The sequence below is a fragment of the Gorilla gorilla genome, chromosome 14, assembly GCF_029281585.2.
Source record: "Gorilla gorilla gorilla isolate KB3781 chromosome 14, NHGRI_mGorGor1-v2.1_pri, whole genome shotgun sequence".
NCBI lineage: Eukaryota > Metazoa > Chordata > Mammalia > Primates > Hominidae > Gorilla > Gorilla gorilla.
Genome location: NC_073238.2, coordinates 11,771,747 through 11,787,063, shown reverse-complemented (window position 1 = coordinate 11,787,063; position 15,317 = coordinate 11,771,747).

Below are 15,317 nucleotides of genomic sequence, written 5' to 3'. Positions count from 1 at the left end.
CTGGTGTCCATTCCATTCCATTCCATTCGATCCCATTCGATTCCATTCGATTCCATTCGATTCCACTCCATTCCATTCCATTGAATTCCCTTGAATTCCATTCCATTCCATTCCATTCCACTCCACTCCACTCCACTCCACTCCATTCCACTCCACTCCACTCCGGTACATTCCATTCCATTCCATTCCATTCCATTCCATTCCATTCCGTGCTTCTCGGGTACATTCCGTTCCGTTCCATTCCATTCCATTCCATTCCATTCCGTTCCAGTGCACTCTACTCCACTCCACTCCACTCCACTCCACTCCGGTACATTCCATTCCATTCCATTCCATTCCATTCCATTCCATTTCCATTCCCATTCCATTTCCATTCCCGTTCCATTTCCATTCCCGTTTCTTTTCCATTCCCGTTCCATTTCCATTCCAGTTCCATTACCATTCCCGTTCCATTTCCATTCCCGATCCATTTCCATTCCCGTTCCATTTCCATTCCCGTTCCATTTCCATTCCCGTTCCGTTACCATTCCCGTTCCATTTCCATTCCCTTTCCGTTTCCATTTCATTCCATTCCGTTCTGCTCGGGTACATTCCATTCCATTCCATTGCATTCCATTCCGTTCTGCTCCTGTCCATTCCATTCCATTCCATTCCGTTCCATTCCGTTCTACTCGGGTAGATTCCATTCCATTCCATTCCATTCCATTCCATTCCATTCCATTCCATTCTACTGGTGTCCATTCAATTCCATTCCATTCCATTCCATTCCATTCCATTGCATTCCATTCCATTCCATTCCATTCCGTTCCGTTCTACTCGGTTACATTCCATTCAATTCCATTCCATTCCGTTCTACTCGGGTAGATTCCATTCCATTCCATTCCATTCCTTTCCATTCCATTGCATTCCATTGCATTGCATTGCACTCAATTCCATTCCATTCCATTCCATTCCATTCCATTCCATTCCATTCCATTCCATTCCGTTCCGTTCAACTCGGTTACATTCCATTCAATTACATTCCATTCCGTTCTACTCGGTTACATTCCATTCCATTCCATTCCATTCCATTCCAATCCATTCCATTCCATTCAATTCCGTTCTACTCGTGTACATTCCATTCCATTCCATTCCATTCCATTCCATTCCATTCCATTCCATTCCATTCCATTCCATTCCATTCCGTTCTACTTTGGTACATTCCATTCCATTCCATTCCATTCCATTCCATTCCATTCCATTCCATTCCATTCCTTTCCGTTCTACTCAGGTTGATTCCATTCTATTCCATTCCATTCCATTCCATTCCATTCCATTCCATTCCATTCCATTCCATTCCATTCCATTGAATTCCATTCCATTCCCTTCCATTCCATGGAATTCCATTCCATTCCATTCCATTCCATGGAATTCCATTCCATTCCATTCCATTCCATTCCATTCCATTCCATTCCATTCCTTTTAATTCCATTCCATTCCATTCCATTCCATCCCATTCCATTCCATTCCATTCCATTGAATTCCATTCCATTCCATTCCATTCCATTCCATTCCATCCCATTCCATTCCATTCCATTCCATTCCGTTCTACTCGGGTTGATTCCATTCTATTCCATTCCATTCCATTCGATCCCATTTGATTCCATTCGATTCCATTCAATTCCATTCGATTCCATTCCATTCCACTCCATTCCATTCCATTCCATTCCATTCCATTCCATTCCATTCCATTCCATTCCATTCCATTCCATTCCATTCCTTTCCATTCCATTGCATTCCATTGCATTCCATTCCATTCCATTCCATTCCATTCCATTCCATTCCATTCCATTCCATTCCATTCCATTCCACTCCACACCACTCCACTCCACTCCATTCCACTCCGCTCCACTCCGGTACATTCCATTCCATTCCTTTCCATTCCATTCCATTCCATTCCGTGCTTCTCAGGTACATTCCGTTCCGTTCCATTCCATTCCATTCCATTCCATTCCGTTCCAGTGCACTCTACTCCACTCCACTCCACTCCACTCCGGTACATTCCATTCCATTCCATTCCATTCCATTCCATTCCATTCCATTTCCATTCCCATTCCATTTCCATTCCCGTTCCATTTCCATTCCCGTTTCTTTTCCATTCCCGTTCCATTTCCATTCCCGTTCCTTTACCATTCCCGTTCCATTTCCATTCCCGATCCATTTCCATTCCCGTTCCTTTTCCATTCCCGTTCCATTTCCATTCCCGTTCCATTACCATTCCCGTTCCATTTCCGTTCCCGTTCCGTTTCCGTTCCCGTTCCATTTCCGTTCTCGTTCCGTTTCCGTTCCCGTTCCATTTCCATTCCCTTTCCATTTCCATTTCATTCCATTCCATTCTGCTCGGGTACATTCCATTCCATTCCATTGCATTCCATTCCGTTCTGCTCCTGTCCATTCCATTCCATTCCATTCCGTTCCATTCCGTTCTACTCGGGTAGATTCCATTCCATTCCATTCCATTCCATTCCATTCCATTCCATTCCATTCCATTCTACTGGTGTCCATTCCATTCCATTCCATTCCATTCCATTCCATTCCATTCCATTCCATTCCATTCCATTGCATTCCATTCCATTCCATTCCATTCCATTCCGTTCCGTTCTACTCGGTTACATTCCATTCAATTCCATTCCATTCCGTTCTACTCGGGTAGATTCCATTCCATTCCATTCCATTCCTTTCCATTCCATTGCATTCCATTGCATTGCATTGCACTCAATTCCATTCCATTCCATTCCATTCCATTCCATTCCATTCCATTCCATTCCATTCCGTTCCGTTCAACCCGGTTACATTCCATTCAATTACATTCCATTCCGTTCTACTCGGTTACATTCCATTCCATTCCATTCCATTCCATTCCAATCCATTCCATTCCATTCCATTCCGTTCTACTCGGGTACATTGCATTCCATTCCATTCCATTCCATTCCATTCCATTCCATTCCATTCCATTCCGTTCTACTTTGGTACATTCCATTCCATTCCATTCCATTCCATTACATTCCATTCCATTCCATTCCGTTCTACTCGGGTTGATTCCATTCTATTCCATTCTATTCCATTCCATTCCATTCCATTCCATTCCATTCCATTCCATTCCATTCCATTCCATTCCATTCCATTCCATTGAATTCCATTCCATTCCATTCCATTCCATTCCATTCCATTCCATTCCATTCCATTCCATTCCATTGAATTCCATTCCATTCCATTGAATTCCATTCCATTCCATTCCATTCCATTGAATTCCGTTCCATTCCATTCCATTCCTTTCCATTCCATTCCATTGAATTCCATTCCATTCCATTCCATAGAATTCCGTTCCATTCCATTCCATTCCATTCCATTCCATTCCATTCCATTCCATGGAATTCCATTCCATTCCATTCCATTCCTTTCCATTGAATTCCATTCTGTTCCATTCCATTCCTTTGAATTCCGTTCCATTCCATTCCATTCCATTCCTTTCCGTTCCGTTCCGTTCCGTTCCGTTCCGTTGCGTTCCGCTCCGTTCTACTCGGGTTGATTCCATTCTATTCCATTCCATTCCATTTGATCCCATTCGATTCCATTCGATTCCATTCGATTCCATTCGATTCCACTCCATTCCATTCCATAGAATTCCATTCCATTCCATTCCATTTGAATTCCATTCCATTCTATTCCATTCCATTCTATTCCATTCCATCCCATTCCATTCCATTCCATTCCATTCTACTCGGGTTGATTGCATTCTATTCCATTCCATTCCATTCGATTCCATTCGATTCCATTCGATTCCATTCGATTCCATTCGATTCCATTCCATTCCATTCCATTCCATTCCATTCCATTCCATTCCATTGAATTCCATTCCATTCCATTCCATTCCACTCCATTGAATTCCATTCCATTCCATAGAATTCCATTCCATTCCATTCCATTCCATTGAATTCCGTTCCTTTCCATTCCATTCCATTCCGTTCCGTTCCGTTCCGTTCCGTTGCGTTCCGTTCTGTTCAACTAGGGTTGATTCCATTCTATTCAATTCCATTCCATTCCATTCTACACGGGTTGATCATTCCATTCCGTTCCGTTCCGTTCCGTTCCGTTCCGTTCCGTACCGTTCTACTCGGGTTGATTCCATTCTATTCCATTCCATTCCATTCGATTCCATTCGACTCCATTCCATTCCATTCCATTCCTTTCCATTCCATTCCATTGCATTCCATTCCACTCCATTCCATTCCATTCCATTCCATTCCATTACATTCCATTCCGTTCCGTTCCGTTCCGTTCCGTTCCGTTCCGTTGCGTTCCGTTCCGTTCTACTCGGGTTGATTCCATTCTATTCCATTCCATTCCATTTGACTCCATTCGATTCCATTCCATTCCATTCCATGCCACTCCATTCCATTCCACTCCACTGCACTCCACTCCACTACACTCCACTCCATTCCACTCCCTTCCATTCCATTAAATTGAATTCCATTCCATTCCATTCCATTCCATTCCATTCCATTCCAATCCATTCCATTCCACTCCACTCCACTCCACTCCACTCCACTCCATTCCATTCCCTTCCATTCCATTCAATTGAATTGCATTGAATTCCATTCCATTCCATTCCATAACATTTCATTCCATTCCATTCCATTCCATTCCATTCCATTCCATTCCATTCCGTTCTACTCGGGTTGATTCCATTCTATTCCATTCCATTCCATTCGATTCCATTCGATTCCATTCGATTCCATTCGTTTCCATTCCATTCCATTCCATTCTATTCCATTGAATTCCATTCCATTCCATTCCATTCCATTCCATTCCATTGCATTCCATTCCATTGAATTGCATTGAATTCCATTCCATTGAATTCCATTCCATTCCATTCCATTCCATTCCATTCCATTGAATTCCATTCCATTCCATTCCATTCCATTCCATTCCATGGAATTCCATTCCATTCCATTCCATTCCATGGAATTCCGTTCCATTCCATTCCATTGCGTTCCGTTCCGTCCCGTTCCGTTCCTTTCCGTTCCGTTGCGTTCCGTTCCGTTCTACTCGGGTTGATTCCATTCTATTCCATTCCATTCCATTCGATTCCATTCGATTCCATTGGATTCCACTCCATTCCATTCCATAGAATTCCATTCCATTCCATTCCATTCCATTGAATTCCATTCCATTCCATTCCATTCCATTGAATTCCATTCCATTCCATTCCATTCCATTGAATTCCATTCCATTCCATTCCATTCCATTCCATTCCATTCTACTGGTGTCCATTCCATTCCATTCCATTCCATTCCATTCCATTCCATTCCATTCCTTTCCATTCCATTGCATTCCATTGCATTCCATTCCATTCCATTCCATTCCATTCCATTCCATTCCATTCCATTCCACTCCACTCCGCTCCACTCCACTCCATTCCACTCCACTCCACTCCGGTACATTCCATTCCATTCCATTCCATTCCATTCCATTCCATTCCGTGCTTCTCGGGTACATTCCGTTCCGTTCCATTCCATTCCATTCCATTCCATTCCGTTCCAGTGCACTCCACTCCACTCCACTCCACTCCACTCCAGTACATTCCATTCCATTCCATTCCATTCCATTCCATTCCATTCCATTTCCATTCCCATTCCATTTCCATTCCCGTTCCATTTCCATTCCCGTTTCTTTTCCATTCCCGTTCCATTTCCATTCCAGTTCCATTACCATTCCCGTTCCATTTCCATTCCCGATCCATTTCCATTCCCGTTCCATTTCCATTCCCGTTCCATTTCCATTCCCGTTCCATTACCATTCTCGTTCCATTTCCGTTCCCGTTCCGTTTCCGTTCCCGTTCCATTTCCGTTCTCGTTCCGTTTCCGTTCCCGTTCCATTTCCATTCCCGTTCCATTTCCGTTCCCGTTCCATTTCCATTCCCGTTCCATTTCCATTCCCTTTCCATTTCCATTTCATTCCATTCCATTCTGCTCGGGTACATTCCATTCCATTCCATTGCATTCCATTCCGTTCTGCTCCTGTCCATTCCATTCCATTCCGTTCCATTCCGTTCTACTCGGGTAGATTCCATTCCATTCCATTCCATTCCATTCCATTCCATTCCATTCCATTCCATTCCATTCCATTCCATTCCATTCCATTCAACTGGTGTCCATTCCATTCCATTCCATTCCATTCCATTCCATTCCATTCCATTCCATTCCATTCCATTCCATTCCGTTCCGTTCTACTCGGTTACATTCCATTCAATTCCATTCCATTCCGTTCTACTCGGGTAGATTCCATTCCATTCCATTCCATTCCTTCCCATTCCATTGCATTCCATTGCATTGCATTGCACTCAATTCCATTCCATTCCATTCCATTCCATTCCATTCCATTCCATTCCATTCCGTTCCGTTCAACTCGGTTACATTCCATTCAATTACATTCCATTCCGTTCTACTCGGTTACATTCCATTCCATTCCATTCCATTCCATTCCAATCCATTCCATTCCATTCCATTCCATTCCACTCCATTGAATTCCATTCCATTCCATTCCATTCCATTCCATTCCATTCCATTCCATTCCATTCCATTCCACTCCATTCCATTCCACTCCACTGCACTCCACTCCACTACACTCCACTCCATTCCACTCCCTTCCATTCTATTAAATTGAATTCCATTCCATTCCATTCCATTCCATTCCATTCCATTCCATTCCATTCCACTCCATTCCATTCCAATCCACTCCACTCCACTCCACTCCACTCCATTCCATTCCCTTCCATTCCATTCAATTGAATTGCATTGAATTCCATTCCATTCCATTCCATAACATTTCATTCCATTCCATTCCATTCCATTCCATTCCATTCCATTCCATTCCATTCCATTCCATTCCATTCCATTCCGTTCTACTCGGGTTGATTCCATTCTATTCCATTCCATTCCATTCGATTCCATTCGATTCCATTCGATTCCATTCGTTTCCATTCCATTCCATTCCATTCTATTCCATTGAATTCCATTCCATTCCATTCCATTCCATTCCATTCCATTGCATTCCATTCCATTGAATTGCATTGAATTCCATTCCATTGAATTCCATTCCATTCCATTCCATTCCATTCCATTCCATTGAATTCCATTCCATTCCATTCCATTCCATTCCATTCCATTGAATTCCATTCCATTCCATTCTATTCCATGGAATTCCGTTCCATTCCATTCCATTCCGTTCCGTTCCGTCCCGTTCCGTTCCGTTCCGTTCCGTTCCGTTCCGCTCCGTTCTACTCGGGTAGATTCCATTCTATTCCATTCCATTCCATTCCATTCCATTCCATTCCATTCCATTCCATTCCATTCCATTCCATTCCATTCAACTGGTGTCCATTCCATTCCATTCCATTCCATTCCATTCCATTCCATTCCATTGCATTCCATTCCATTCCATTCCATTCCGTTCCGTTCTACTCGGTTACATTCCATTCAATTCCATTCCATTCCGTTCTACTCGGGTAGATTCCATTCCATTCCATTCCATTCCTTCCCATTCCATTGCATTCCATTGCATTGCATTGCACTCAATTCCATTCCATTCCATTCCATTCCATTCCATTCCATTCCATTCCATTCCATTCCGTTCCGTTCAACTCGGTTACATTCCATTCAATTACATTCCATTCCGTTCTACTCGGTTACATTCCATTCCATTCCATTCCATTCCATTCCAATCCATTCCATTCCATTCCATTCCGTTCCGTTCCGTCCCGTTCCGTTCCGTTCCGTTCCGTTGCGTTCCGTTCCGTTCTACTCGGGTTGATTAAATTCTATTCCATTCCATTCTATTCGATTCCATTCGATTCCAATCGATTCCATTCGATTCCATTCGATTCCATTGAATTCCATTCCATTCCATTCCATTCCATTGAATTCCGTTGCATTATATTCCATTCCGTTCCGTTCCGTCCCGTTCCGTTCCGTTCCGTTCCGTTGCGTGCCGTTCCGTTCTACTCGGGTTGATTCCATTCCATTCCATTCCATTCTATTCCATTCCATTCCATTCCATTCCATTCCATTGAATTCCATTCCATTCCATTCCATTCCATTCCATTCCATTCCATTCCGTTCTACTCGGGTTGATTCCATTCTATTCAATTCCATTCCATTCGATCTCATTCGATTCCATTCGATTCCATTCGATTCCACTCCATTCCATTCCATTGAATTCCATTCCATTCCATTCCATTCCATTCCATTCCATTCCATTCCATTCCATTCCATTGAATTCCATTCCATTCCATTGAATTCCATTCCATTCCATTCCATTCCAGTGAATTCCGTTCCATTCCATTCCATTCCATTCCATTGAATTCCATTCCTTTCCATTCCATAGAATTCCGTTCCATTCCATTCCATTCCATTCCATTCCATTCCATTCCATTGAATTCCATTCCATTCCATTCCATTCCTTTCCATTGAATTCCATTCTGTTCCATTCCATTCCTTTGAATTCCGTTCCATTCCATTCCATTCCATTCCTTTCCGTTCCGTTCCGTTCCGTTCCGTTCCATTGCTTTCCGCTCCGTTCTACTCGGGTTGATTCCATTCTTTTCCATTCCATTCCATTCGATCCCATTCGATTCCATTCGATTCCATTCGATTCCATTCGATTCCACTCCATTCCATTCCATAGAATTCCATTCCATTCCATTCCATTTGAATTCCATTCCATTCCATTCCATTCCATTCTATTCCATTCCATCCCATTCCATTCCATTCCATTCCATTCTACTCCGGTTGATTGCATTCTATTCCATTCCATTCCATTCGATTCCATTCGATTCCATTCGATTCCATTCGATTCCATTCGATTCCATTCCATTCCATTCCATTCCATTCCATTCCATTCCATTGAATTCCATTCCATTCCATAGAATTCCATTGAATTCCATTCCATTCCATTGAATTCCGTTCCTTTCCATTCCATTCCATTCCGTTCTGTTCCGTTCCGTTCCGTTGCGTTCCGTTCCGTTCAACTAGGGTTGATTCCATTCTATTCAATTCCATTCCATTCCATTCTACACGGGTTGATCATTCCATTCCATTCCGTTCCGTTCCGTTCCGTTCCGTACCGTTCTACTCGGGTTGATTCCATTCTATTCCATTCCATTCCATTCGATTCCATTCGACTCCATTCCATTCCATTCCATTCCATTCCATTCCATTCCATTGCATTCCATTCCACTCCATTCCATTCCATTCCATTCCATTCCATTACATTCCATCCCGTTCCGTTCCGTTCCGTTCCGTTGCGTTCCGTTCCGTTCTACTCGGGTTGATTCCATTCTATTCCATTCCATTCCATTTGACTCCATTCGATTCCATTCCATTCCATTGCATTGAATTCCATTCCATTCCATTCCATTCCATTCCATTCCATTCCATTCCACTCCATTGAATTCCATTCCATTCCATTCCATTCCATTCCATTCCATTCCATTCCACTCCATTCCATTCCACTCCACTGCACTCCACTCCCCTCCACTCCATTCCACTCCCTTCCATTCCATTAAATTGAATTCCATTCCATTCCATTCCATTCCATTCCATTCCATTCGATTCCACTCCATTCCATTCCATTGAATTCCATTCCATTCCATTCCATTCCATTCCATTGAATTCCATTCCATTCCATTCCATTCCATTCCATTCCATTCCATTGAATTCCATTCCATTCCATTGAATTCCATTCCATTCCATTCCATTCCATTGAATTCCGTTCCATTCCATTCCATTCCGTTTCATTCCAATCCATTGAATTCCATTCCATTCCATTCCATAGAATTCCGTTCCATTCCATTCCATTCCATTCCATTCCATTCCATTCCATTCCATTCCATTGAATTCCATTCCATTCCATTCCATTCCTTTCCATTGAATTCCATTCTGTTCCATTCCATTCCTTTGAATTCCGTTCCAATCCATTCCATTCCATGCCTTTCCGTTCCGTTCCGTTCCGTTCCGTTCCGTTGCGTTCCGCTCCGTTCTACTCGGGTTGATTCCATTCTATTCCATTCCATTCGATTCGATCCCATTCGATTCCATTCGATTCCATTCGATTCCATTCGATTCCACTCCATTCCATTCCATAGAATTCCATTCCATTCCATTCCATTTGAATTCCATTCCATTCCATTCCATTCCATTCTATTCCATTCCATCCCATTCCATTCCATTCCATTCCATTCTACTCGGGTTGATTGCATTCTATTCCATTCCATTCCATTCGATTCCATTCGATTCCATTCGATTCCATTCGATTCCATTCCATTCCATTCCATTCCATTCCATTCCATTCCATTCCAATGAATTCCATTTCATTCCATTCCATTCCATTCCATTGAATTCCATTCCATTCCATTCCATTCCATTCCATTCCATTCCATTCCATTCCATTCCATTCCATTGAATTCCATTCCATTCCATAGAATTCCATTCCATTCCATTCCATTCCATTGAATTCCGTTCCTTTCCATTCCATTCCATTCCGTTCCGTTCCGTTCCGTTCCGTTGCGTTCCGTTCCGTTCAACTAGGGTTGATTCCATTCTATTCAATTCCATTCCATTCCATTCTACACGGGTTGATCATTCCATTCCGTTCCGTTCCGTTCCGTTCCGTTCCGTTCCGTACCGTTCTACTCGGGTTGATTCCATTCTATTCCATTCCATTCCATTCGATTCCATTCGACTCCATTCCATTCCATTCCATTCCATTCCATTCCATTCCATTCCATTGCATTCCATTCCACTCCATTCCATTCCATTCCATTCCATTCCATTACATTCCATTCCGTTCCGTTCCGTTCCGTTCCGTTCCGTTGCGTTCCGTTCCGTTCTACTCGGGTTGATTCCATTCTATTCCATTCCATTCCATTTGACTCCATTCGTTTCCATTCCATTCCTTTGCATTGAATTCCATTCCATTCCATTCCATTCCATTCCATTCCATTCCATTCCATTCCACTCCATTGAATTCCATTCCATTCCATTCCATTCCATTCCATTCCATTCCATTCCATTCCACTCCATTCCATTCCACTCCACTGCACTCCACTCCACTCCACTCCACTCCATTCCACTCCCTTCCATTCCATTAAATTGAATTCCATTCCATTCCATTCCATTCCATTCCATTCCACTCCATTCCATTCCACTCCACTCCACTCCACTCCAGTCCACTCCATTCCATTCCCTTCCATTCCATTCAATTGAATTGCATTGAATTCCATTCCATTCCATTCCATAACATTTCATTCCATTCCATTCCATTCCATTCCATTCCATTCCATTCCATTCCGTTCTACTCGGGTTGATTCCATTCTATTCCATTCCATTCCATTCGATTCCATTCGATTCCATTCGTTTCCATTCCATTCCATTCCATTCTATTCCATTGAATTCCATTCCATTCCATTCCATTCCATTCCATTCCATTCCATTGCATTCCATTCCATTGAATTCCATTGAATTCCATTCCATTGAATTCCATTGCATTCCATTCCATTCCATTCCATTCCATTCCATTGAATTCCATTCCATTCCATTCCATTCCATTCCATTCCATTGAATTCCATTCCATTCCATTCCATTCCATGGAATTCCGTTCCATTCCATTCCATTCCGTTCCGTTCCGTCCCGTTCCGTTCCGTTCCGTTCCGTTGCGTTCCGTTCCGTTCTACTCGGGTTGATTCCATTCTATTCCATTCCATTCCATTCGATTCCATTCGATTCCATTCGATTCCACTCCATTCCATTCCATAGAATTCCATTCCATTCCATTCCATTCCATTGAATTCCATTCCATTCCATTCCATTCCATTGAATTCCATTCCATTCCATTCCATTCCATTGAATTCCATTCCATTCCATTCCATTCCATTCCATTCCATTCCATTCCATTCCATTCTACTGGTGTCCATTCCATTCCATTCCATTCCATTCCATTCCATTCCATTCCTTTCCATTCCATTGCATTCTATTGCATTCCATTCCATTCCATTCCATTCCATTCCATTCCATTCCACTCCACTCCACTCCACTCCATTCCACTCCACTCCACTCCGGTACATTCCATTCCATTCCATTCCATTCCATTCCATTCCATTCCGTGCTTCTCGGGTACATTCCGTTCCGTTCCATTCCATTCCATTCCATTCCGTTCCAGTGCACTCTTCTCCACTCCACTCCACTCCACTCCACTCCGGTACATTCCATTCCATTCCATTCCATTCCATTCCATTCCATTTCCATTCCCATTCCATTTCCATTCCCGTTCCATTTCCATTCCCGTTTCTTTTCCATTCCCGTTCCATTTCCATTCCAGTTCCATTACCATTCCCGTTCCATTTCCATTCCCGATCCATTTCCATTCCCATTCCATTTCCATTCCCGTTCCATTTCCATTCCCGTTCCATTACCATTCCCGTTCCATTTCCGTTCCCGTTCCGTTTCCGTTCCCGTTCCATTTCCGTTCTCGTTCCGTTTCCGTTCCCGTTCCATTTCCATTCCCGTTCCATTTCCGTTCCCGTTCCATTTCCATTCCCGTTCCATTTCCCTTCCCTTTCCATTTCCATTTCATTCCATTCCGTTCTGCTCGGGTACATTCCATTCCATTCCATTGCATTCCATTCCGTTCTGCTCCTGTCCATTCCATTCCATTCCATTCCGTTCCATTCCGTTCTACTCGGGTAGATTCCATTCCATTCCATTCCATTCCATTCCATTCCATTCCATTCCATTCTACTGGTGTCCATTCCATTCCATTCCATTCCATTCCGTTCCATTCCATTCCATTGCATTGCATTCCATTCCATTCCATTCCATTCCATTCCGTTCCGTTCTACTCGGTTACATTCCATTCAATTCCATTCCATTCCGTTCTACTCGGGTAGATTCCATTCCATTCCATTCCATTCCTTTCCATTCCATTGCATTCCATTGCATTGCATTGCACTCAATTCCATTCCATTCCATTCCATTCCATTCCATTCCATTCCATTCCATTCCGTTCCGTTCAACTCGGTTACATTCCATTCAATTACATTCCATTCCGTTCTACTCGGTTACATTCCATTCCATTCCATTCCATTCCATTCCAATCCATTCCATTCCATTCCATTCCGTTCTACTCGGGTACATTCCATTCCATTCCATTCCATTCCATTCCATTCCATTCCATTCCATTCCATTCCATTCCATTCCGTTCTACTTTGGTACATTCCATTCCATTCCATTCCATTCCATTCCATTCCATTCCATTCCATTCCATTCCATTCCATTCTACTGGTGTCCATTCCATTCCATTCCATTCCATTCCATTCCATTCCATTCCATTCCATTCCGTTCCGTTCCGTCCCGTTCCGTTCCGTTCCGTTCCGTTGCGTTCCGTTCCGTTCTACTCGGGTTGATTAAATTCTATTCCATTCCATTCTATTCGATTCCATTCGATTCCAATCGATTCCATTCGATTCCATTCGATTCCATTGAATTCCATTCCATTCCATTCCATTCCATTGAATTCCGTTGCATTATATTCCATTCCGTTCCGTTCCGTCCCGTTCCGTTCCGTTCCGTTCCGTTGCGTGCCGTTCCGTTCTACTCGGGTTGATTCCATTCCATTCCATTCCATTCTATTCCATTCCATTCCATTCCATTCCATTCCATTGAATTCCATTCCATTCCATTCCATTCCATTCCATTCCATTCCATTCCGTTCTACTCGGGTTGATTCCATTCTATTCAATTCCATTCCATTCGATCTCATTCGATTCCATTCGATTCCATTCGATTCCACTCCATTCCATTCCATTGAATTCCATTCCATTCCATTCCATTCCATTCCATTCCATTCCATTCCATTCCATTCCATTGAATTCCATTCCATTCCATTGAATTCCATTCCATTCCATTCCATTCCAGTGAATTCCGTTCCATTCAATTCCATTCCATTCCATTGAATTCCATTCCTTTCCATTCCATAGAATTCCGTTCCATTCCATTCCATTCCATTCCATTCCATTCCATTCCATTCCATTCCATTGAATTCCATTCCATTCCATTCCATTCCTTTCCATTGAATTCCATTCTGTTCCATTCCATTCCTTTGAATTCCGTTCCATTCCATTCCATTACATTCCTTTCCGTTCCGTTCCGTTCCGTTCCGTTCCATTGCTTTCCGCTCCGTTCTACTCGGGTTGATTCCATTCTTTTCCATTCCATTCCATTCGATCCCATTCGATTCCATTCGATTCCATTCGATTCCATTCGATTCCACTCCATTCCATTCCATAGAATTCCATTCCATTCCATTCCATTTGAATTCCATTCCATTCCATTCCATTCCATTCTATTCCATTCCATCCCATTCCATTCCATTCCATTCCATTCTACTCCGGTTGATTGCATTCTATTCCATTCCATTCCATTCGATTCCATTCGATTCCATTCGATTCCATTCGATTCCATTCGATTCCATTCCATTCCATTCCATTCCATTCCATTCCATTCCATTGAATTCCATTCCATTCCATAGAATTCCATTCCATTCCATTCCATTCCATTGAATTCCGTTCCTTTCCATTCCATTCCATTCCGTTCCGTTCCGTTCCGTTCCGTTGCGTTCCGTTCCGTTCAACTAGGGTTGATTCCATTCTATTCAATTCCATTCCATTCCATTCTACACGGGTTGATCATTCCATTCCGTTCCGTTCCGTTCCGTTCCGTTCCGTACCGTTCTACTCGGGTTGATTCCATTCTATTCCATTCCATTCCATTCGATTCCATTCGACTCCATTCCATTCCATTCCATTCCATTCCATTCCATTCCATTGCATTCCATTCCACTCCATTCCATTCCATTCCATTCCATTACATTACATTCCATCCCGTTCCGTTCCGTTCCGTTCCGTTGCGTTCCGTTCCGTTCTACTCGGGTTGATTCCATTCTATTCCATTCCATTCCATTTGACTCCATTCGATTCCATTCCATTCCATTGCATTGAATTCCATTCCATTCCATTCCATTCCATTCCATTCCATTCCATTCCACTCCATTGAATTCCATTCCATTCCATTCCATTCCATTCCATTCCACTCCATTCCATTCCACTCCACTGCACTCCACTCCACTCCACTCCATTCCACTCCCTTCCATTCCATTAAATTGAATTCCATTCCATTCCATTCCATTCCATTCCATTCCATTCGATTCCACTCCATTCCATTCCA